The sequence below is a fragment of the Peromyscus eremicus genome, chromosome 4, assembly GCF_949786415.1.
Source record: "Peromyscus eremicus chromosome 4, PerEre_H2_v1, whole genome shotgun sequence".
Taxonomy (NCBI): domain Eukaryota; kingdom Metazoa; phylum Chordata; class Mammalia; order Rodentia; family Cricetidae; genus Peromyscus; species Peromyscus eremicus.
In genome coordinates, this window is record NC_081419.1 from 29,246,547 (window position 1) to 29,269,893 (window position 23,347).

At 42.5% G+C, this 23,347-nt stretch overlaps 1 long non-coding RNA gene across 1 annotated transcript; it reads left to right on the top strand.

The window, feature by feature from the left end:
- Nucleotides 1-267: 267 nt before the first annotated feature.
- LOC131908063 (uncharacterized) lies at nt 268-2,136 on the top strand. The gene is made up of 4 exons (XR_009378534.1): nt 268-324; nt 969-1,044; nt 1,387-1,590; nt 1,782-2,136. It is a non-coding gene; the product is annotated as an uncharacterized LOC131908063 (long non-coding RNA).
- Nucleotides 2,137-23,347: the final 21,211 nt, after the last annotated feature.

The following is a 23,347-nucleotide window of genomic DNA, read 5'->3' on the forward strand; positions in this document are numbered from 1 at the left end:
CAAGTGCCTTTAGAAGTAAAGACCCAAAGAACAAAGGAAAGCCATTTTTGAGCTAGGCTTAATAAAGGGTGGATGGCCATGAAGAAAGAAGAGTGGCTGGGGCAAAGAGAGGCTGAGGCAATGGTGACACACTGGAGGGAAATTGGAAAGGTGGATCTGTTCGTTGGGTCCCCATGTCACCAGAGGGAAGGTGTTAATACAGGTCTTATAACTCACTTCAGGTGAGAAGAAAGGGAGAACGTCAGAGTGACCTTCTTGCTTCTATTAGGCTCTCAGTGTTCTTCAGTAGAAAATACTCTGGATGCGAAGGTAGCAGATGTTGGGGTAAGTTGTTCTAAAGCTTATAATCACCTACGTGGAGATGATGAATGATTTTGTTTGGATTATGAGTGGAAAGGAAAGAAGAAAGGGATGTGTACACAGAAGAGTCTTGTGAACTTAGGAGAAGTAGGAAAGTACTCATTGGACAGAGGTACAAACCCTGGAGTGTTTGGGTTTTCTCAGAAAGGAAGTACTAGACAGTATTTACTTAAGGACTGAACTATTGTGTCAATGGGGACAAATTATGACTCAAGAGAATGAGGAGGCATGAGATTCTTAAGAAGGAATGTCAAGAGTAGTAATATTTAGTGTGCACTTACACACACACACACACACACACACACACACACAGCTCAATACTACAGCATTTGCCCAGCGTTCTTGTGTTGGATCTGCAGCATTACAACAAACAAAAACAAAAACAAAAACAAAAATAAATGAATAAATAAATACAAGACACATGTGGCCCTTACTCTCCACCACTGCCAGGACTTGTGACCAGATACATTCTGAGTCTGTGCTTGTCAGATGGTCTCTGAGAGTCTCCATTTCTAGTATTTTCCTAGGTGCTGCTGACCCACAAAGCATACTGAGTAGGAGCAGCTTGAATGGATATGCCTTTGGCTAAAGCCATGATTGTTTTTTAGTTTTCAGAGGGTAGAAGACAGAGAATAGGCAGCTGCTGAGGAAGCCACAATAACTCAAGTAGACTGTAAGGGTAAGGTAAGACGGGGTTAAGTGGGGGAATCGGAGAAGTGTGGGTATGGAGTGGGTTAAAGAATGTTAGATTTGGAGCAGAGCTGAGGAACCACTGGATGTCTGCAACTATGTCCTAGTAGGAAACGGGTCTGTGGGGGAGCAGGGAGAAGGGAAGAGCCAGATTTCTCTGTTGCTGAGGTTTCCCCAGCTGAGGAAACGGGTCTGTGGGGGAGCAGGGAGAAGGGAAGAGCCGGATTTCTCTGTTGCTGAGGTTTCCCCAGCTGAGGATCACAGAAACGGTGGGGTTTGAAGAGGGGAAGGGTTTGTGAGAACTGCAATGATGGCCGTGGTCCCTACGCTAAGCAGGAATGGAGGTAGACTGACGACTCCTGCCACGTGTGCGTCTGTTGGGATAGGAACAATAGTTTCTGTGCAGAGACATATGAAGGTCATTCTGGAGAAAAACAACACGGCTTATTATATGAGACATGCTATTATCTTCAAAAAACCCTGCGATTCTAATCGAGAAAATGAGACGGGTGGAATGGCTGTGGTTATTCTGCGATCCAGGTGTGTAAAGTAAGGACGCATTTTGCTAGAAGAGCAGATTAGTCAATAAATATTATTTTAAATAACTGCTAATGTAACCAGAACTCCGGAGATAAAACCATTGCAATCATCCCTTTAACTGCTTATTAATGCCGTCTTGGACACAATCTTGTCCATCCCTTTTGTCCTAACAGTTATTGCCTCCTCCTTAGAAGATGTTGCTGCTCCAGCTAGCTCCTCTCTGTTCAAGTCAGGATGAAAGGAACGGGAGCTGATGCTAACCGAGATTCCCAACCATCCCCCGATTAAAGTCCGAAAAATCAGAAGCACTTTCAGAAACCACCAGGAGAGATCTGCTTACGCGTCACTGGCAGAAAGTTCATCAGATCTCCACTCTGCAAGGGAGGACATGAAATGATTCTTTCCCACTCTCCATGATTCAGATTGACAAGAGAAACCAGGACTGGGAAGGGGTATGGCTCAGTCCACTTCCAAGAGCTCTCATCCAGTACTCCCTGGGGAGTTCAAGTGTCTCTTTAAAGCCATCAGCCTGTGAGCAATGTAGTCTTACAATAAACGTACTATAATTTGTGTTAAGACCTGCCTTCTCTGCTACTTGGCTTTTCTCTCAGGTGGTGTGAAGGTCTGAGTTTGAAAGGGTGTATGGAACAGACCAACAGAAACAATTCTCTTTTGGTTCATACTCCCAGCCTAAGTGAGTGGCTGTTTAGGGAAAAGAGAAAGTGAGGAGTAGGACCCACATTTTATTCAGGGAGAGGAGTCTATCGGGGGATTTACTAAGGCAACTCTACATAGTTAAAAGGGAGGTTTGTTTTGGGGGGTATCTTACAACATGTAAAGGGATAGGTTACAGGATCTGGGAGAAGCGAGATGCAGTCCAGCTGGGTTCTCTGGAGAACTCCACCCGGTCTACCATCCAGCATCCAGGATCACCAGGAACCAAGAGAGCCGGCATATCTGGATCTCAGGTCTTAAGGGCTCCCATCTTGGCCCAGCCTCAGGGACAGGTCATAGGTAGGTATGACAGTTACCGGAAGTCTTACTGGGGGTAGTACTTCCAGTTCAAAGCTGGAACAGCTACCCACTACAGCAGTCAGTTCGGGGCCATCTGCCCTCAGACAGTTTGGTCAAGGATCACCCAAGAAGTACCCACATTGAGAGGTAGAAACTGCTTCCTCTAGCTAAATCTTGTGCTTTCTCTCCTAGGAATATTTCATGGGAATTCTCAGCAAAATATGGAGGACCTTCTGTTACCACACAACTAAGCAATGTCTACACTGTGTTCTACAATTCAGAGACAGGAAACACCTTTAGTCAAGACCATGAATTCTAAAGAAATCACTAGAAAAGCCCCAAACATCAACCCCAATAATGTTAGCCAAGGCTTTAGGATAAAGGATAATGGACATCTCTGACACATAGCCATGAGACTCCATGAGAGCAGGCCTCTAGCACTCTTGGCTACAGCTCCCTGCTCTGATTCTTGAGATCAGTCCCTTTCCATCTTTTTTGCATACATTACTATGCCTGGGATGCTGTGTCATGTGGGGTCTCCATGAGGGAACAAATGGAGCACCTAGAAAACTGAGAGGGCACAGTTAAATTGAAAGGACTCCTTCAGAGGTATGGGTAGGAATAATGGAACCAGGAAGAAAAGATGGGTCTCTCTCTCTCTCTCTCTCTCTCTCTCTCTCTCTCTCTCTCTCTCTCTCTCTCTCTCTCTCTCTCTCTCTGTGTGTGTGTGTGTGTGTGTGTGTGTGTGTGTGTGTGTGTGTGTTTTCTGGTCTTCTGCTGGTGTCTCTGAGTAATACAAAACTGGTAGGCAGAGAACAAAGGAGGCCATGGTCCCCATAGATCCAACTGTCAGGATGCACAGTGGAGATGAGACAATGAACCTGGAGATGCTGCTGGGTGTTTCCACACAGCCCTGCAGATCAGCTCCATCATGCAGGGCTGCCCAGGTGCCTGCGCAAACTTGGTATCACCTACTAAGATCTCTGTAGCTTGTTTCCTAAGAAGCTCTCTTCAGTGCCCCTCCGTCCTTTCGTCTGTACCTCCCTTCACATAGCCGTCTAGCCCCTGCACACTTATCACTCATCATCACGCTGCCGTTTGAAGAGGTCAGCACCTCCAGTAAGCTGTGAGGTAGCGCTGAGGCTACCTCCTGTTTGTTTCTGTGGATGCATTTAGGCGTTTTTAACCTTGACTCAGTGCTTCCAACAAATGCTCACAGAACTTGCCAAGATGAAAGAGAGCAAACAAAAGAAAAAGGTCCAGAGACATCTGTTTCAAGCATCACTCATGAGTTTGCTTCTAAATAATAGAAAATTTACATTTATCAGCTCAAATGTTATAGGAGTAACTTTTTGTTTTTTTTAAAGACAGGGTTTCTTTGTGTAGCCCTGGCTGTCCTGGAACTTGCTCTGTAGACCAGGCTGGCCCTGAACTCTCAGAGATCCACCTACCTCTGCCTCCCAAGTGTTGGAATTAAAGGCGTGTGCCACTACATTGCAAAAGGGTTCAGGTTGCTTAACACAACTCACTAAGGTTCCTTAAGGGAGGTTTAAAAGGTGTATTCTTTAAATGTATTTGAAAACTCTGGGGTTATTAAGGAGTTTGTAGAATATCTACAACAGGAGGCTTTCTGCTTAGAACATCCACAAGAGGAGCTGGAAAGATGTCTGAGTTTGTAAAGTACTTGCTTTGCAGATACGAAAAACTGAGTGTGATCTCTAAAATAGTTGTAAAAAAATGTTTTCAATCCAGGCTTAATGGTGAATGTTTGTAATCTTAGTGCTGGAGAGACGTAGATGGAAGGACTCTTGGGGCTCGCTGGACAACTCATGTGGCCTGCTTGTCGAGTTCCACACTAGTGAGAGATCCTGGTTCCAAAAAAGATGGACAGCATCTCTGAGGAATGATATTCACTCCGGAGTCCATGTGCAACAGAGAGAGAGAGAGAGAGAGAGAGAGAGAGAGAGAGAGAGAGAGAGAGAGAGAGAGAGAGAGGCTTTCAGAAAGTGCTGTTTTTCTTAACCCCACACTCTACTGAACCCGTACACTCAGCCCAGACAGGATTCTCAGTGACACGGTGACATTTGGCAGCCTCAGACCTTCTTACATCTCCACATGTAATAGGAAGGATTCTGTCTGTCAGCACAGTAGGCTATAGCCAAGCCTGCCACAGATCCGGCAATGCGTGTATGAGATAACTCAGAGGCGGGGCTGGTGCTGCAAGCAACTCCCCATGCGGTAACGGGACAGCACCTGCACAAGCATGGGTCCTCCCTAGAGCATGTGTCTACAAGCCTGTGGGTATGGAGTCTCCAGCGTGGCAGAGTTCTTGCTCCAGTGACAACTCCTCACTCCGCATTCCGATCTCTCATGTGTTGTTTGATGCCTTGGTAGGAAATGGAGATGCAACCCACCTTAAATAGAGACAGACCCGTCACTCTTGCCCGTCTTCCAAACTAGCTCATCTGTCCTCATCCTGCCTTCCCATGTCCCATTAGCTTCTGCCAGGGAACCAAAGCTCTGTGATACACACTGCAGAGTGAAGGGGATGTAAATGTTTGGATAGTTCCTAGTGGTCAAGAGCTCTGGGTTCAGCATGAAGCAGGTGAAAACCACAGGACTCAGAGCGGCTGAGCCCCCAAAACTTGCCCAGTACTGATTTTTATGACACGTGGACTAGGAAGGGAGCATCTGCCCCTTTCCACACTGCAGGGTGTAGATGACAGAAGATCCATAAGGGAAAGGCTATGCTTTGTAAAATGGGGGTACAGCGGAAAGATTACATGGGGACACAGCAGGGGAAGAGAAGAAAGGGGAAGAAAGGGATGTGTGGCATTAATAATGCTAATTAGAGGAATTAGCCAGCAAATTCAGCCACCTCAAAATCTTAGCCAAGATTGACATTCCTGGGAAATGTTAAGGAAATGGCCTTGGTATTAAGATTGGTGTGGGTCGGAATCCATGAAGGGGAGGGAGGGCTGAAGAGTGGCTCAGCGGTTATGAGCTCTGGCAAATCTCACCCACGTGACACAGTTATCTATAACTCCAGTTTCAGAGGGCTCAGCACTATCTTCTGGCCTCTGTGGGCATCAAGCACACACACACTACACAAGCATACATAAAGGCAAAATGCTCTGCATATAAAATAACAAAAAATTAAAAGAACCCATTACAGATCCTTATTCCCTAAAGTAAATTAATGGGCTTCCTAAATCTTCAGCTTCCTCAATGATGAAAACAAGGTTTACCCTAGAAAACGTGTTTCGTTGATGATGCTGATGTCATGCTATACTTGACAAAGAGCTGGAGGTAACTGGTGAACAAGTTGGGAGGGAAAGGCACAGCCAGCTGCATTTCTCATGCACACTTATCTACGGCCCTTTATGAAGTTCAGAAATGATGCAGAACGTAAAAGGTCTCCAAGCAGACACTTCTCTTTGGCATCACAGAGGAGGAGACAGGTGGATTCTAAAGCAAATGCAGACGGAGTGCAGGTTAGGGAGCTGGGCTAGTCACATCCGAAGCTCAGCTCTGCTGCTTGCTGGATAGAGAACTGTGTGCACTGCTTCATGTCTCTGTGCCTGTGTCCTCATCTGCAAATCATAAGTGATGGCCATATCTCTCCTAGTTTACATGACTGAATGATAAGACGCATGTGGAGTGATTTGAGCAGCATCTGGCGCTTAGTACATCATGTCACTCCTGCTGCTGTTACTGTTATCACATATATATTTTAAATTAAATTTGTTTTTTGACACCATCCCTCACTGTGCGTGCGTGCGTGCGTGCGTGCGTGCGTGCGTGTGTGTGTGTGTGTGTGTGTGTGTTTCAATTCCAGGTAGGGCGTTGGGTGGAAGAACTATTCAATATAGATCTGCTGAGCTATCCTTTGAATGAAGGGAGAGGAAAACATCTATAAGGGAGGTGATAAAACTGGTGACATTTATTGAAAATAATATTATTTTTTGCCCAAGAAACTGGAGAGAATGAGGAGACTACACTGCCCGTGCATATATCAGAGAGACGTTTGCATCCAGAGAAGTGAGACTCCTGTGTAACACATGCCGGCTCACTGGGATAGTCCAGTGACTGTCACCTCCAAGTTGACAGCCCCACGGAGGCCCACGCGGGCTGCTCCTGGGGGAGGATGAGGCCTTGTTGCTGAGGCCCCTCCTTCAGCCAGGGCAACGCAACTTTCAGCTGCTTTTTCTATAGTGGTTATGTTGCTTGAAAAAGGGTTTGGAAAACCACTGTGCTGCACTGAGAGAAACCAGCATGAACCAGCGAAAATAACAACATGCCTTTTAGGAATCCAGTTCAGCTGATCCAGACTCATTGTATCCTGCCATTTTCTGGGAGCTCTGGGTACAGTGGTGTGTGAAATGCCCTGTGATGTGAAAACCAAGCCAACAACAGCCTTGTCTGGAAAGCTTTCTCCCACCGCTCTCCCCGCTCCTCGTTTCTCACTGTCCTTTTGTGCCCCACTTATGCTCTGCATTTTCTTCTTACGCTTTGATGGCGGCCGAGGTTGCTTTCTCAGGGATACCATAAGACAGCAGAGAAATTAATGCACCGGGGGACTTCAAGCAGAAAAATCCATCTGACCTGGTGACAGTTGGTAAGCATTAGAGAAAATCTCATTTACTTGAGAACCATAACTTTGGCAATTTCATTTCGGCTTACTTCGCTGCCCTTCCCAAAGCTGTGGTGCAATCAGAAACAGGAAGAAAAAGGAACTTCACTGAATCTGGCCAGAGAGAGGACTTTGAAGTGGCTATAAGGCTGTCCAGAGAAAAGAATCTGTAAGAAAAATCTCATTGTTGTTGGTCCAAAGCTGACGTACTGACACTCTAGTCCATTTTAGTGCAGACTTTAAGTCATGTCCCAGATTTCCCTCTACAACTGATGAAAGGGGGTACTGCTGTCTGTGAGAAGGTACCTATGCCTTCTGCCGCCTTCCTTTTTGGGTGTCTTTAGGATGCATTATCTTGGCCACTCGCTGTTGTTTGTGGTGAATGCTATCTTCCTGCTCATCCTGAAGTGGAATGTGCTCATCCTAATGGGCAGACTGAGAAAGGATGTCTGAAGAGAAAAATGGTAGAGTTGTCAGTGATGCCGACCAGACAGGAAGGGGAGGCTCCACACTCACAAAGGGATAGTCAACTGATGAAAGGTGAGCCTGGCGGCCTCACTCAGCAGCTGGGGTCATCAGCCTGCCATTCCGTGATCTTGTCTCTAATCTCAGGGCAGAGTGACCTCCAGACTGCTCTGGGCAATGTCATGTGCTTTGAAGATCGTGATGGACAGACACTAAGGGTTTGTTTTATCAGTAGCCACAGAGCCTCTCCTTTGGAAGACCTTTGACATGGGTCTTGTTCTTTATATTTTTAGTCTTCTATCTAACCCAAATTGAATTCTTCCAAATAGGTCTGCCGCATGGGTCTACCCTTCTTAATGTAAATGATGTAGTTTAGGACTCAAGTGATGTAGTTTAGGACTCCAAGAGAAAGTCCACTTCTGCTTCATATTCTTCTATATCACCAACTTTTAGGGACATTGAACTTTTCTGATCAGAGTCTATATTAGTGTATTTTTGTGTTATTATATAAAGTTCTGGAAGATTATAAGGTTAAGAGTTTTGGTACAGTTCTGGAAGTTCAAGGACCCACATGTGGTGATGGTCTTCTGCTAGTAGAGACCCGAGATGTACTGAGTCTCACATAGTTATGAGTGTGTTGATTCGTTTTGTGTTACTATAATGAAATACTTGAGGCAGCTAACTAGGAGAAGAGGCTTATATTTATCTCACAGTTCTGTAGGGTGGAAGTCCAAGTAGATGCAGGGTCTGGCTCTGCCAGGGACCTCATGTTAGATGGTGGATAGTAGAGCCTGCACCAAGGAAGACAGAAAGGAAAGGGATGGTCTTGCTCCTTTTATAACAATCCTCTCTATTGTGGCTCCAAGAGGGTCACACTAGAGCAATCTTCTGAGAGTACGTCCCCAGTGAACTACAGACTTCCAATTAGATCCTACCTCATAGGTTTGTCCCACCAGGGTGACCAATCCACTCATCACAGTGAACTCTTAGAGACATGTGGATCCCATTCAAACTCAGCACATGGAAAGACACAGGGAGCACACATGTATGCTTTCTGTTTGCTCTCTCTATCTCATAGAACCACTAGTATTCAAACACAAGGGCTCAGTTGCAATGACTTCACTTAATCCTAATGTACTCCTGGAAGCCACACCACATCTCTATACACTGTTGTTGGATCAAGTTTTCATCCCCTCAGTAGCTCACAATGAGGATTAGGTTCTAACACCCAAACCACATTAGCTCAAATGCCTTTTAGAAGAAGAAAAAAATCAAGACTGTAATAAATAATCTAATATTTTGTAGTACCTCTGAGGCGATGTCTAATTTGTGTGCATGTGTGTGTGTGTGGGAGGGGGAACCAGACATAGTGGAATTTTGCTTTATCTTTGATGTGAGGCTTAAACCTAAGAGTCAATTAACTGTTGGTTACATAGCTGTGTAGTTATTAGGTATTTAGGCTTATTTTAGTGGTTACGGTATGCCAAAGAGTTTCAATACTCTTTGTTCACCAGAAGTATAAAACTGTGTTGGGGAAACAAAATGATCTCAAACAGCAATTAGCAACAAGACAATGTGATAATTAAGTGTATTTTACAGTGACAAAAATGTGCTCAGGAGTCAAGTGCAGAGAAGGGGAGGCGGCAGAAGGAGGTGTGAATTGCATGGGATACAGTAGGTAGGAAGAAGTCCTTCCAGAGGCTCCTCTGACACTTCTGTGTGGGGAAACCACTCAGGAGACGCTTTAGAGCAGCGCTTAAAAGCCCTGCTTCTGGTTCTGTTGCATCGCTCGGACCGTGGTTTATGATTCTTGATATTATAGTCTCTGGGCTAGCTTAGTAACCAAGGTAGAAAGGAACATAGCAGGAGTGCTGGGAAAGTGTGCTGTGTGGAGGAGTTGAACTCAGCTAAATTAATGCAGGACTAATATAGGACTCATGGACTAGATTTCAGATTAACTACGGATCTTCTTGACCCCTATGAAATTACAAGGGGTTAAGGAGCCCTGTGTCAGAACTCATTGTCAAAGATTTAATGTTAATGCAAAGGATGCTCTTAGCATCCTTGTCATTTAGAAACTGAGGGTTTTAGAAGTCCCATGTCAGAAACCAAGAGCAGAGTTGGTTTTTTTGTGTGTTTTTTTTTTTAAATGCCATTGGGTCTGACATTGAGATGTCATTGGTTTTCTTGAAACTATATAAAAAAGAGAGGGGGGACTTCCTTAAGCCTTCACAAGGCAGTTTTTAATCCCATAGGTTTGACTCATTTTTCTCTCTTAAAAATGTTTCCTTGCTTTTCTTAAAATGTCTAGCAATATTCACAAAGACTAATGACAGTTTGCCTTTAAAAAGAGTAGATTTGCTGGGCGGTGGTGGCTCATGCCTTTAATCCCAGCACTCAGAGGCAGAGTAGTTGGATCCCTGAGTTCGAGGCCAGCTTGGTCTACAGAGCAAGTTCCAAGACAGCCAGGGCTACACAGAGGAACCCTGTCTCAAAAAACAAAAAACAACAAAACAAAAAAAGAGTATACTCTATAACAGGATTTCATCTCTTGTCACCCATGTTCGTGAATTGAGTAGTGTGGAGCTGGGCTCTCCATTGCACCCTCTCAAAGGCCCACAGAGTGTTTACATTTCCTCATGAGTAATAAGGAGCTGTCTGTGGCTGTATTTACTGGGAAAGCTGGAGAAGGCAGAGATAGCTATATGAGTGGCATTGTATGAGGATTTCTTTTGCAGATTTCTCCTTAGTCACTGCCTAGTACCACCTACAGAACCACTGAGAACTTCTCACTTAGTCTGGTTTCTTCTCATCTACTTGGCCATCTGCATATATGGAGGCCTAGTGGTAAGTGAAGGTTTATTATAAAGGTTCCAGTAGGAAGTCTGTAAAAGTCATAGTTAATCTTACATTTCCACTTTGTGAACTTAGTGGAAACAAAAGTGCTTATATGCGTTGATTCATCAGAAACTGTTAAACTCGCTAATTATCTGATGGGCTTCCAGGTTGCACAGGAAAACTCTGTACCATATGGTGAGTGTCTTAGTTAGGGTTTCTATTGCTGTGAAGAGACATCATGACTATGGCAATTCTTATAAAGGAAAGCATTTCTTTGGGGCTGGCTTACAGCTTCGGAGTTTTAGTCCATTATCATCATGGTGGCATGGAACAGTAGACAGCAGGAAGAGAAAGTGAACCACTGGGCCAAATTGGAGCTTCTGAAACCCCCCACCCCACCCCCAGTGACACATTTCTTCCAACAAGGCCACATCTCCATTAATGCTACTTCCAATAAGTCTATGGGGGCCATTTTCATTCAAACCACCAAGCGATGGTGAGAAACATCGCTTCTGAACCATTGAGGGAAGGGGCTGCATTGTCTGAACAGAAGGCAAGATGAGACTTGATCTTGTGCAGGCAGAAGTCTGAATAGAGAAGATAGACTAATTTTCCTTACTCTTATGATATTTCAGACAGCAAATATATATATATATATATATATATATATATATATATATATATATATATATATATATATATATATGGTGACAGGGATGCCCCACACCAACCAATTATGTTCTATAATTCAGTTATGACACAAACTAACTGCAGTTAGTTCAGACTCCAGAGAATAAAACTTCAGGAAACTTCTGCCATTTCATATGCCAGTTGCAAATCATGAGTTCCCAAGATAATCCTCATTTCTGTCTAACTTGGCTACAGACTGAAGGCTCTTATCACCCATGCTCAGATTTGATAATTTGCTATAATGACTCACAAATGCAGGCAAAGATTTGCTTATGTTTCCAGGTTGTTAGAAAGGCTATAACAAGGGAATCAAAGAAAAAGCTAGATAAAGAGGTATACGGGGGTGAGCAGAATGGGGGAGAGCGTAGGAATTTTCTTCTTAAGGAGTTGTAATGTGTTACCTTCCCAACACATGAGAATTTTCATGAAGCTAGAAGCTCTTTGAGTTTTCTGTGTTAAGAATGTTTATCAAGTCTTCATCATGTAAACATTCCAGATATGAATTCAATAGTCAATCTTTCTCCCCTTTGGGGGAGTCGGGTAAGCTTTTAATTATGGTCTTGTCTTTATAGCAACCAGCCACCATCCTTAAACTATCTGCAAGCCTACCCAGGATTGCCTCAATGCAACAGAAGGGGTCTTCTCAACCCCTAGGAAATTACAAGAGGTTAAGAAGCCCTAGGTCAGGACTCATTGTCAAAGACTTAAATATTAGTACAAGGATGCTCTTAGCTTCCTTAGCACTTAGGGAACTGAGGGTTTTAGAAGCCTTGTATCAGAAACCAAGAGCAGACATTTTTCATTACATCACTGGGTCTGACACTGGGGTGTTATTGGTTTTCTTGAAACTATGTAAAAGGGAGAGGTGATGTCAATACAAATTTTAAAGAGACAGTAGAATGTCAGAAGGGGATGATTATAGAAACAGGAGTCAAGCGGTATAGACTCGTGTATCCTAGCAAAGAACATCATGGGTATAGAAGACAGCTTGAGGGGCCACAAGTTGTAACAGGTGTTTTGTGTACATATATACAACCCTGAATAAAGGAAAACATCATCCCATCTGGGTTATCCTTTACTTTTTTTATATCAGTGCAGATATCCCTATCTTGTAAGATCCAAGAGTAATGATGGATTCCTAGTAACTAAACTCACCATCCTTCTGATGAAAGTGTGTTGTAAGAAGATACATTTTATTTAGAAAATTTGGGGAGCACAAATGCCATAACGCTATAGAAAGTGGGCATTTCTGACTTGTTGAAAGTCTTCTACAGAAGATGACAGCGTGACAGACCTGCTGCCATCAGAGTGGGCATTTTTCTGGTCTGATCGAAGAATGTCCTGAAGACAGTGACAACTTAGCAAACAAAAGTATAAAACAGCCAAGAATTCCAAAAATAACACTAGAGGAAATAAAGGAAAGAAAAACCGTAAGGAGACATCTGTCCATTGGAGTTCATCACTGTTCTTAAACAAAGGCCACTTAGACCACTCAAGACATGTCTCTGGGACATTTAGAGTGGTACTGTGCAGGTGTGCTTGTGAACATTTCTATCACATCATGTCAACTACATAAAACGAGCTGACAACCCACACTTAAGTAATCAAATAAAGATAAAAATGTAAGCGCTAACTTGAAGTTATAGGCTCCCACACTGTACTTTCAGAAATAAAAACATTAAGGTTGAGAATAATAGCATGTGCCTGGGATACCAAGACTCAGAAAGGTGAGGAAGGAAGATCACAAGTTCAAGGTCAGCCTGGGCTATAAATGGAATTCCAGGCTGATCTGTGCTATGTAGGAAGATGCTGCTTCAAAACACGTTATTTTTATTTTTATTTTATGTTGGATACAATTAGTCTTTTGTTTTTATACATCTTCAAACATTTTCACAGGTCCTTGGAAATCATGAAGGCCTCAGCCTGTTGTGTCCATGGTGCTCAGAGGGTTAAGGATCATGTCCAATGGAACACTTTCTATGGCAGCTGACTTGTCTCCCTGCTCCTCATAAATATAGCAAAGTTTACAAAAGGAGATGACCCCAGGCCAGTATCAGATTCCATCACTGACATGAAACAAACCTTTTCTTTCCCAGATGAACTGCAAAGTTATTTAATTTTAGTGAAAGAAATGTAATTTTCTCCCTAAAATATCCATAAAAAGATTGAATATTTTTTTCATGTCATAACTAAATTGAACCAGAGGCTGGTTTTTTTCATGCATTCAAGTACAAAGGCATTATCATTTGATTGAGTATATCTTATGAGAGTATGGAATCTGTCCTTTCTAATTGGTAGTTTGAAGGTAGATTAAAAGAATGAAATATTGGCAAGGTCATGGGTCACAGTGAGAGAAAAGATGAATTTGCTTTACTTCTTCCACTAAGCAATTGTGTGGGTGTCATTTCATCTCTTATCCTGTTTAAGACCTGGTTTCTTCCCTTGACTATTGAATGACTTGGGGGAGACAGTAAGCTCCAGTTAATGGCCAGTGGTATTTGAGAGGAAACAAGTTTATTTTTAGAAAGGATATCAAAATGTAACAGTAACTCCAAAGATCCTGACAACTTCCAAAGTTGAGAAAATGGGACTGGTGGTCAGGACGCCAATGTGTTGGGAACACAATGAGGAAACTCAAGATCTGAAGAGAATTTTTCTTAAGTATTTAGCTGAGTATCAGCCGATGTACAGAAGCATGTAAGGAATCCACTTGTCACTGGAGTGTATCCTCTAAGAAGTCATGCCTTACCACCTTCATCCCCAAATCCATATACTGATGGTACATGAAGAGTCTCAGAGGAACTTGGAGTTGGCTGATGTCATACCCGTATGTTGACATTCTTGGCTTTATAGAAAGTGGAAATGAGGTCTCACCTCACACATGTGCCTTGTCTCATCATGTGATGCCTCCTGCCATGTTATAATGCAGCAAGAATGCCCTCACTAGAAACCAGGCAAATGGCACTGCCATGTTCCTGAACTTCCCAGTCTTCACAACTGTAAAACAAATAAACTGGTTTTAATAAATTATTTTGGTTTAGGTATTTTGTTACAGCTTCAGAACAGGATATAAAATACAACTAAAAGTTTGAAGGAAGAAAATCATCTGAAAGTATTGGAGTTCTGAGAAGAGTCTTTTGACCTCATCATCAGTGGATCATTGGCTATACATGATGGGATTGTCTCAATAGTAGGGAAAAATGGGCCCCAGACTAAATTGTACTTCAGTCTTACCTTTCAAAAGGTCTATTTGAAAGTAAGACCTGGCAGGCCTTAAGTATTTCCAAAAAACTTTACCTCATCACAGATTAATGATCAAGAATATTTATTTAAAAGATCATAATATCCAACACTCCGAATTCTCATTTCCCTTTCCCTGGACCTGCACCAATAATGCTGCTGAGTGTGGAGACCCTCTACTTCCTCCTCCCCAGGCTGCTCAAGACAGCTCCTAATTTCATCAAGGCCTTATGCTGATTTCAGTGCTGGTAGGTCCCCCTCCTTTCTCCTCCCTAAGATGTCCCACAGTCCTCCTGCACTCACAAGGACCACTAGGCAGGCTCCCCAGGCTGTACCAGCCCATGAAGTGCAATCTCCAAAAAGGATTAGAGCAAGCTTCACTCTTGGCTCTGCCCCCTCAGTCCTAGGACCTGCTCAAGGCACCCAGAACCTACAGACTATTCTCAAAAGAGAACTGACCTCCTCCGCTCACCTAATTAGGATGCCCCCCAAACCACTATCACTCCTAAGACCTCCTGGCTGAGGACCCACACAGCTGATAAGAGACCAGGATCCATCAGGGCCATCAACTTAAGTCTCCTCCATATGGCGCAGCCCAAAGCTCTGCCTTGAAATGCTGGCTTGATAAGCTAAAAATCCATATCAGAAAAGTGCAGAGAACAACCTAATCCAGATGTCTAGTTCTCGTCTCAAGAACATAAGCAATATGAGAAACCAAGACAGTGTGTCTCTTTCAAAGATCACCAAACTCATAATTGTTTTCAGTGAGAATAGCTTCGGTGAAACTCAAGACACAGAATTTAAAAAGAACAATTATAAACATGCTCAATAGTGCAGGACATTCAAAGAAGACATGAATAAACACTTGAATGAATTTAAAGAGGACAAAATTAAGCTAAAGTCCAAGAGGACAATTCAGGATATAAAAATTGAATGTGATAAAGAGATGGAAATAAGGAAGAAAACCTAAATAGAAGTAAAGCCAGACATGAAAGTTTCATTAAGTCTAATAAAAAGCTCATTGGAAAGCCTCACCAACAGAATGGACCATGTAGAGGACAGAATATCAGGGCTTGATGACAAGGTAGAGGAATTAGATCATTCAAACAAAGAAAGCGATAAATGCCCAACAACTCATTATAGGGCGTGTAGAAACTCTGGACTACCATAAAAAGATCAATCTATAAATTATGGGTATAAAGGAAGGAGAAGTCCAGGTCAAAGGCTGAGAGTACACCTTCAATAAAATCATGGAAGAAAATTTCCCATTCTAGGGGAAAGCCTTCCATCTAGGTACAAGCGACACCCAGAACACTAAAGAGACAGGAGCACAAAAGAAACTCCCCATGCCGGATTGGTTAAAACAATAAATACACACAGCAAAGAAAGGGTTTTGCAAGCTGCAAGAGAGAAGGCCCAAGTCTAAAAGAAAGGCTGTTCCATCAGAATTACAAGTATTTCTCAATGGAAGCTCTAATGCCAGAAGAGCCTGGAGCAATGTGATTCTTGAAAGAACAGAGGTGCCAGAGCTGCATCGCAGACAAAACTATCCATCATAATTAAAGGAGAAAGAAAACTTTCCATGTTAAAAAAACAAGCTAAAAAAATTTATGACTGTGAGACCAGCCCTACCTGGAAGACTGGAAGGAATACTTGGGACTGAAGAGAAGGATGAACACCACCAAGAGGCTATGAGGGAAAAAGAAATTGTGGCAAGACAGGAGCTATGCAAAGTAGAACTGAGAAAACAAACCACAAAAATCTGCAAAATGCTAGCAGATAGTAGACATTTGTCAATCATAACTCTAGGTATTAATGGCTTCATTTGATAGTCAACAGACACAAGACGTGCTTACATTAGAAAATGGGATCCATAGTTTGCTTGTCTAAAAGTAACATACCTCATCTTCAACAGTAAACATAATCCTAGAATGAAAGAGTGGAAGAATTCAAGGAAAATGGGGCCAGAAAACAAACAGGCATCACTATTCTAATGTCTACAAAATAGACTCTAAAGCAAAACGAATCAGAAGAATGGAGAAGGGCACTTCGTTCTGGTCAAGGGAACAACACACCAGGTGGACATTGAAATTCTAAACACAATATTAAGCACCCAACAAAGTAAATTAGAATTTCTGATAATGGATAAGAAATTACCAAACATGCAAAGAAGCAGGAAGAGAAAAATTAATCAAGCAAAACTGACCCTCAAACTGAACAAGTTGTAGAATTTGTCAAAAGGCATCAATCCAGTTACAACTATATTTTATGTTGTAAAAATGGCAGGAGAAAGATTGCTGGAAAAGTGAGAGATGAAAAGGATGGAAATCAAACTTCTAGACACAGAAACACAAACTTGAGGTATAAATACCCTGGGTCACATTAATGTCATATTGGACATTACCAGGGACAAGACATATGAACCTGAAGACATAAAATAGAAATTATATGAAGTGAAGCCCAGAGGCAAACGCAATTAAAACAGTGAACAGATTCAGAGAGTTGAGGGAAAACTTCATGTTGCCAAAGGGTCAGGAGAGGGGACCAAAAATGGGTTTGAAAAGACATTGGCTAAAGTATGTCTAAATTATGTGAAAACTATAAGGCTGCAGATATCAGAAGTGGAAAGCCTTCAAAGCACAAGAAACAGAAATGCCACAGGGCCGAGGTACATAGTAATCACAGTGTTCCAAGCTAGTGATGAAAGTGAAATCTTAGACCAGCCAGGGAAGGGCTGGGGCGGGCTAGGGGGGCAGCTTAGACAGTGCTGTATGATGTGCAAGTATGATGCTCTGAGCTGGGTCCCCCAGAAAACACATGAAGAAGCAGGACATAGTGGTTTGCATCTGTAATCCCAGCACTGTAGGAGTGGGGACAGATGGATCTCAGGGGCTCACCGGTCAGCCAACCTGAAGAATGGCAAGCTCTGGGTTCACTGAGAGACCCTGCATCAAGAACGAAGGTGGAGAACAGTAAACAAAGACACTCAGTGTCGATCTCTGGCACTGTGTGCACACATGCACACACAAATAAATAGACGAATAAAAAACAAGGGGGATAGCACGTGAGGAACACCATCGGAAGTTGACTTCTAGCCTCTACATGTATGTACACATGTGTAAGTGCACCTGCACACACGGAACGACACTCACACAGACCTATGCACGCATATGCAAATGCACACAGAGGCAATAGCTAAAGGACTGTGATACATTGTAAGAACAAATGTAATGAACAAACATAAAAATGGTGGCAGATTTCTCACAGGAAATAATGAAAATGAGATGACCAGAAAAAAAAAAATCAACAACTCCCAAAATGCTAAAAGATCTAAAAGTCTAAACATGAGAAAAATGCTTTTCAGAAACAGGGACTTACAAAAGACTGTTTCGAAGGTCTGAATAATTTTTTACCTGTCGACTGGGACTACAAGACATGAAATAGAATCATAAGGCAGCAAGGAATGATACTGCGTACAAATATAGATCTGCACAAGTGTAAGTCCCCACTATGATGTCTGAACAAGGACAATATCACTTAAGGATGCATTCTTGGGGCACATATCCATAGTGGTGTGTGAGTGCTTGTCAATCCTGAACACTTAACTAATAACAGCTGTGGAGCCATGAAGCCAAAACGGATAGACCTGTGGGAGAATCGGAAGAGCTCAGAGCTGGACTTCCACCATTCTTCACTCAATTATCAACAGATCATGTATGTAGAAAATCATCAAGATGTGAAGGGTATTTTTAAAATACTTATTTTTATTATTTATATATATATGACTGCCTGCCTGCATGTAAGGATGAGCATGCAGTGCCCATAGGGGCCAGAAAAGGGTGTGAGATCCCATGGAACTAGAGTTACAGATTGTTGTGAGCAACCATATAGGTGCTAGGATCCAAACCTGAGCATTTTGTAAAGCAACTCCTTGAACAATATTTCCAATCCACTTGACATGATTGACATTGATAGAACATTCCATTTATTTAGAGAACAATATACAATTTTCTTATGGGCACACAGAACATTTGTGAAGGTAGACTATGTTCAGTTCTACAAAGCGAATATCAGTAAATTTTGAAAGATTGGGTTGCCCGCAGATATCCCGGAGATGGTGGTGCATGCCTTTAATCCAAACACCCAGGAGACAGAGGCAGGTGGGTCTTGGAGTTTGAGGCCAGCCTGGTCTACAGAGCATGAATTCCAGGACAGCCAGGGCTGTTACACAGAGAAACCTTGTCTCGAAAAACCAAAAATAAAACAAAAGCAAAAACAAAAAACCAAACCAAACCAACCAAACAAAAAGATTCAAGTTATACACCATGTATACGAAGACATTTAAGAGGAAAACATGTAGACAATATTCAAACATTAAAGAGTAGCACATTTACATTATTACCATGTATCAAAACAGAATTTAAAAAGAAAATTTACAAATATTATTGTTACTATTTTAAACAGGACTTCACTATATTCCATCCTGGCTTAAAATTCACTATGCAGCCTAGGCTAGCCCTGAATTTTCCTACTTCCACCTCCAGGGTACTGGGATCCAAGTAGATTCTACAACAACTGGCTAGAAAGTGTTTTGAATCGACTGAAAACAAAACCACAGAACATCAAGATGTCAGAACTCCACCAAAGTATCGACGCCTTCTAGTAACACAGAAGAGAGAGCTCAAAGAGCTCACTCTTAATAAAAGAAGAGAGCCCTATACTACGATGAGCAGGAGAAAGGCTTGGGACAACCAATTGTGTGACTTGGACAAGTATTGCTCTTGTCTCACCACCTGGTTGCATCTCTTAGACGATGAGGATTATGAGAAACACCAGTGTTTCCCAAATGTTTTGTTTGTGCACAAGAATCCTGGCAGGAACGTGTTAGCAATGTTCACTTCCAAGCTCCACTACAGCTCAAGGAATCCAAACTTCTGGATGGACCTGGAGGACCCATGCATTTAAATGCAGAAGTGATGGTAGTTTCTTAAGTAGGATCAGTGTCCTACTTGATGGCATACTATTAGCTGGCATGGCACATGGGATGGTGCCCTGGACTCTTGCCTGTGCTGGACTTCTTAACCCCCTGTAAGTCATGTGGCTCTGGCATCATGGGAACCAGAGAGAGCTCGGATTTCTCTTACAGTGTTATGTGAGTCTCCTAGATTGATTATCCCTCATAAGTAGGGGCCAGAATCTGACTGTGACCTTAGTTTGGCTCCTAGAGAGTCTAGCAATGTGGGAATGGAGGCTCGGAGGATGTGATTTAATTTGTTCATCTGCCTTTTATTCTGTCTATTTCTGTCCTGTAATTTATTTCTCTAATGCATAAATGGCTTTATCTATGCCTTTAAACCACCCTAACAAATTTATTCTGCTGTCTTTTCATACTATCGTCTGAAGTGAATTTCATTTGAAATGAATTACTATTTTAAGTCCTTTGTTTCCTGCTGTCCTTTGAGAGCTTAGACTATGTTTGTTTTGGAATTTTGGTTTGCAGGCTCATTTCGATCACCAGTTCCCAACTTTCCCTCCCCACCCAGAATTGAAAGTTTTTCTTTGCCTTGCCAGCTCTTCTACCCCAACCTAGGATGAGGTTCATAATTGACCTGGGGATATAGGGGTCCTAGAAGACACTGAGAATAATGACAATGGACTTAGGCTATCTCAGTTCCTGAAAGTCTTATTTTTTTAGTTCTTCTCCTCACTCTCATGGCTTCATCTAAAGCCATAATCCCAGTATAGTGGAGACTCTGAGCACCATTTGCAACCAACAGAAGCCTACTCACTGGGCTTTGCTCCAGGTCTCACCACATTTAGAATTCCTGGTCACCCAGGGCCCAAACTCTTATCCTACCTACTTCTAGAGTTCACACAATACACAATTTATGTTTTCCTTTTGTCTCTTGTCCACAGAAATGTTTGTCTGATCCAGAGGTTGACATGACCTTTCTGCCTTTAAAAAAAAAAATTACTTCTATCCATCAACGCAAACATCACAGCTCTCATCTTACAGGGAATAAAAGATCAGATAGTCAGATCATTTATTTTAGAGCCATTCTGTGTGATCACATTTAAGTCACTCCCAATTCCACGTTCCAATGTGGAAGCAATTTCATAAAGTTTTTTTAATAGCTTTACAGAACAAAGAAAGTCATAAATCAAGGCAAGCTTAAAATGCATTGGTGGGTATACCAGAGAGGCGGGTACAGCAGGATGGTAGAGTGGGGGAGTGCGGGGGTGGGGGTCTTATAAGTTAATAGATTCTAAGAGGTGTTTTATCTATTAGTCACAGGACATTAGTTCTGACACAGAGGTAAGAAAGAGCTAGAACAACCCCAAGACAACGCAACTAGCTTTTTGGATTTGCAACATCCCAATTTCTCCACAGTACTGAAATTCTAGTCAGCCCTCGGATCTCTGCAGACACAGGTTCCTCTCAGGAGTTTTCATTCACACATTATTTCTACATGTTCAGAGCAGTGAGGTAAACTCACTGCCATTTGATCATTCTACGTGGCTTGAAAATTGAAAGAGGCAAATGAATGATACTGCCCAAGCCCAGGTCCACGTGCCCTACCGTCACATGCAGACTCCTTGTGGAAGATCCCTGCAGTGACTCTTACTTGTTCCTCCTCTCTTTGATGCCTGAGCATGAAAGCCTTCCATTAATACCTGTGATGTGTGCCCCAGGTTGGTGTCTATCCATTCGTTAGAATAGGTGTGCATGTTCTATTCTCTAAACAGTCAGCTCCAAGATAGAGACCATAGCTTGTCATTGAAGTGTGACTCAGATGACATAGTTTTTAGTATTAGCAAGACTCAATGAAAAATCAATTATCAGAGTAATGTATCCCATATTTCATGAACACCCCACATTCTCTTAATCATGCAAATGCTCTGTGCTGATCATTAAACATACTTGAATGTTCAAAGGTAACAAAATGTAAGATTGAGCAGCTGCACACATCGTACAAATGTGTACACATCTGACATTTTCAGGGGTTATTTTTCCTTTCTTTGTTCTCCAAAAGCAAGTACTAAGTGGTCTTAAGACATTGTATGGCTGTCTACAGTTCATTTCTGTGGATATGTTGAGACAAAAATTCTTCCCTGAAAGGGGCCTCCAGCCCTGCCCATCAGGAAGTCAGCTACCTGTGACCAGAGGGCCTGAGTAAATTCTTGCTGGAAGCAGGTGTTAGCTCACCCCAGCTGGCTAAGAGCCTATAGGGCCTCAACCTTTGGGAAATAAAGAAGCAGCCTGTGTGGGGTCCTGTCTCCTCCCCCACAAAACCATTTGTTGCTGAAGGTACACCCCCTCCAGAAATCTTTCAATGCTTTTCAAATTGTGGGCATACACAATGCACCTGACCTTGTTCAAAGACTGGGGCTGCGCTGCCCCAGGCAAGGAGTAAAGAAATACAGAAAAAAAAAAAAAAAGAGAGACATCTCCTTCCAGGCCTTTGCACTTTGTTATATGGAAAGGCTCCCCCGTCTGTCAACCAAAACACTTATTAGTTATCTTATTTTTCTTTTGCTCCAGTAAATTAACTAATGCACGACATCAGTTGTCCATGATATAGCAATAGGAATTTGCCTTTGATAAGATTCAGATGGTGGGAAAAATGCAAAACTTTGCAACCACTGTATTTGAAGTCATTTATTTACCTTTGAGAAAAAAGTTCTTTGTGCCCTTCGTTGAATGAGGAATGGACTCTGTGCAAAGCGTGCTTTATTCCATAGAAAGAATAAAACCTATTGCAGGGTGGCATTTGCTCAAAAGGAACAGATGTCTGTAGGGTGTTCTCACCATGGTGGGGGTTGCTGGTGACAAGGTGTGACATCTGCAGAAGAAATACAAGCAAGCACTTAGCCATGCAAATGCTGACTTAAAACACAATAGAGGAAATGAAATCTTGCTCTTGCTGGAAGACACGGGACTCCCCCTACCTGATGATACCTGTATTTTAATTGTAACATGAGAAAGGAGAAGCCCATGTGAGGGCACCACATACTCACACATACATGTGTAATTCCTATTTTCGAGTGGCCAAGTCTGTTCTCAGAGGAAAATATGGTGTCCATTACATGTATCTGTGTGAGAGAATGAGGAATACAGAACTAAAATATACTTTGGAAAGTGACTAAAGGTTATTCCTGTACTCGGGTTTCCAGGCCTCAGTTTAGGCATACAAAGGCAGTCTATGGCGCCTCTTCATTCCATAACCCTTATGAGACTGACTTAAGCAGACAGACTTTTAAGAACATTTGAATTAGGGGTAGCACACTAGGAAAGGCTTTAATTTCCCCACCCACCCCAAGTGAGTCCTCAAAAGTGAAGTGCATTAATGAATGAGTGTGAAAACACTCAGTTTGCTTGAACATATTTGCAAAAACATTAGACGCTAAAAATGGGACATTGTCAGTGGTAGGGTGCTAGGGCTGGGCCTGACTTCAGGGAAATAAAGGAATTGGAAATATTTAGTGAAGTCTCTTATCCTATGAGGGGGACAGATAAATGGAGGATACACAGAGCAGGTTGAATTGTGTCCCCGAAACGTACGGTGAAGTCATGGCCTCTAATATTTCAGAAAGTGATGTTACTTGAAGACAGTTTGTCATTAGGTATGATGAGATCATACTGGTTTAAGTTGGACTCTAGTCAATGACTGAAGAGAAAATAGAGGAGACAAAAGACGCAGAGACCATGTGACAACAAGGGGGAGATCAGAATGAGGCGCCTACCAGCTGAGGAACAGCCAAGATGATGGGCACAGATGCTGTGACTGAACATGTAAGGGACTCTCCTTCAGAGCACGATGGAAGGACACTTGCATTTCAGACCTCCATCCTCCACAACGTGAGAGAAGAGAGCTC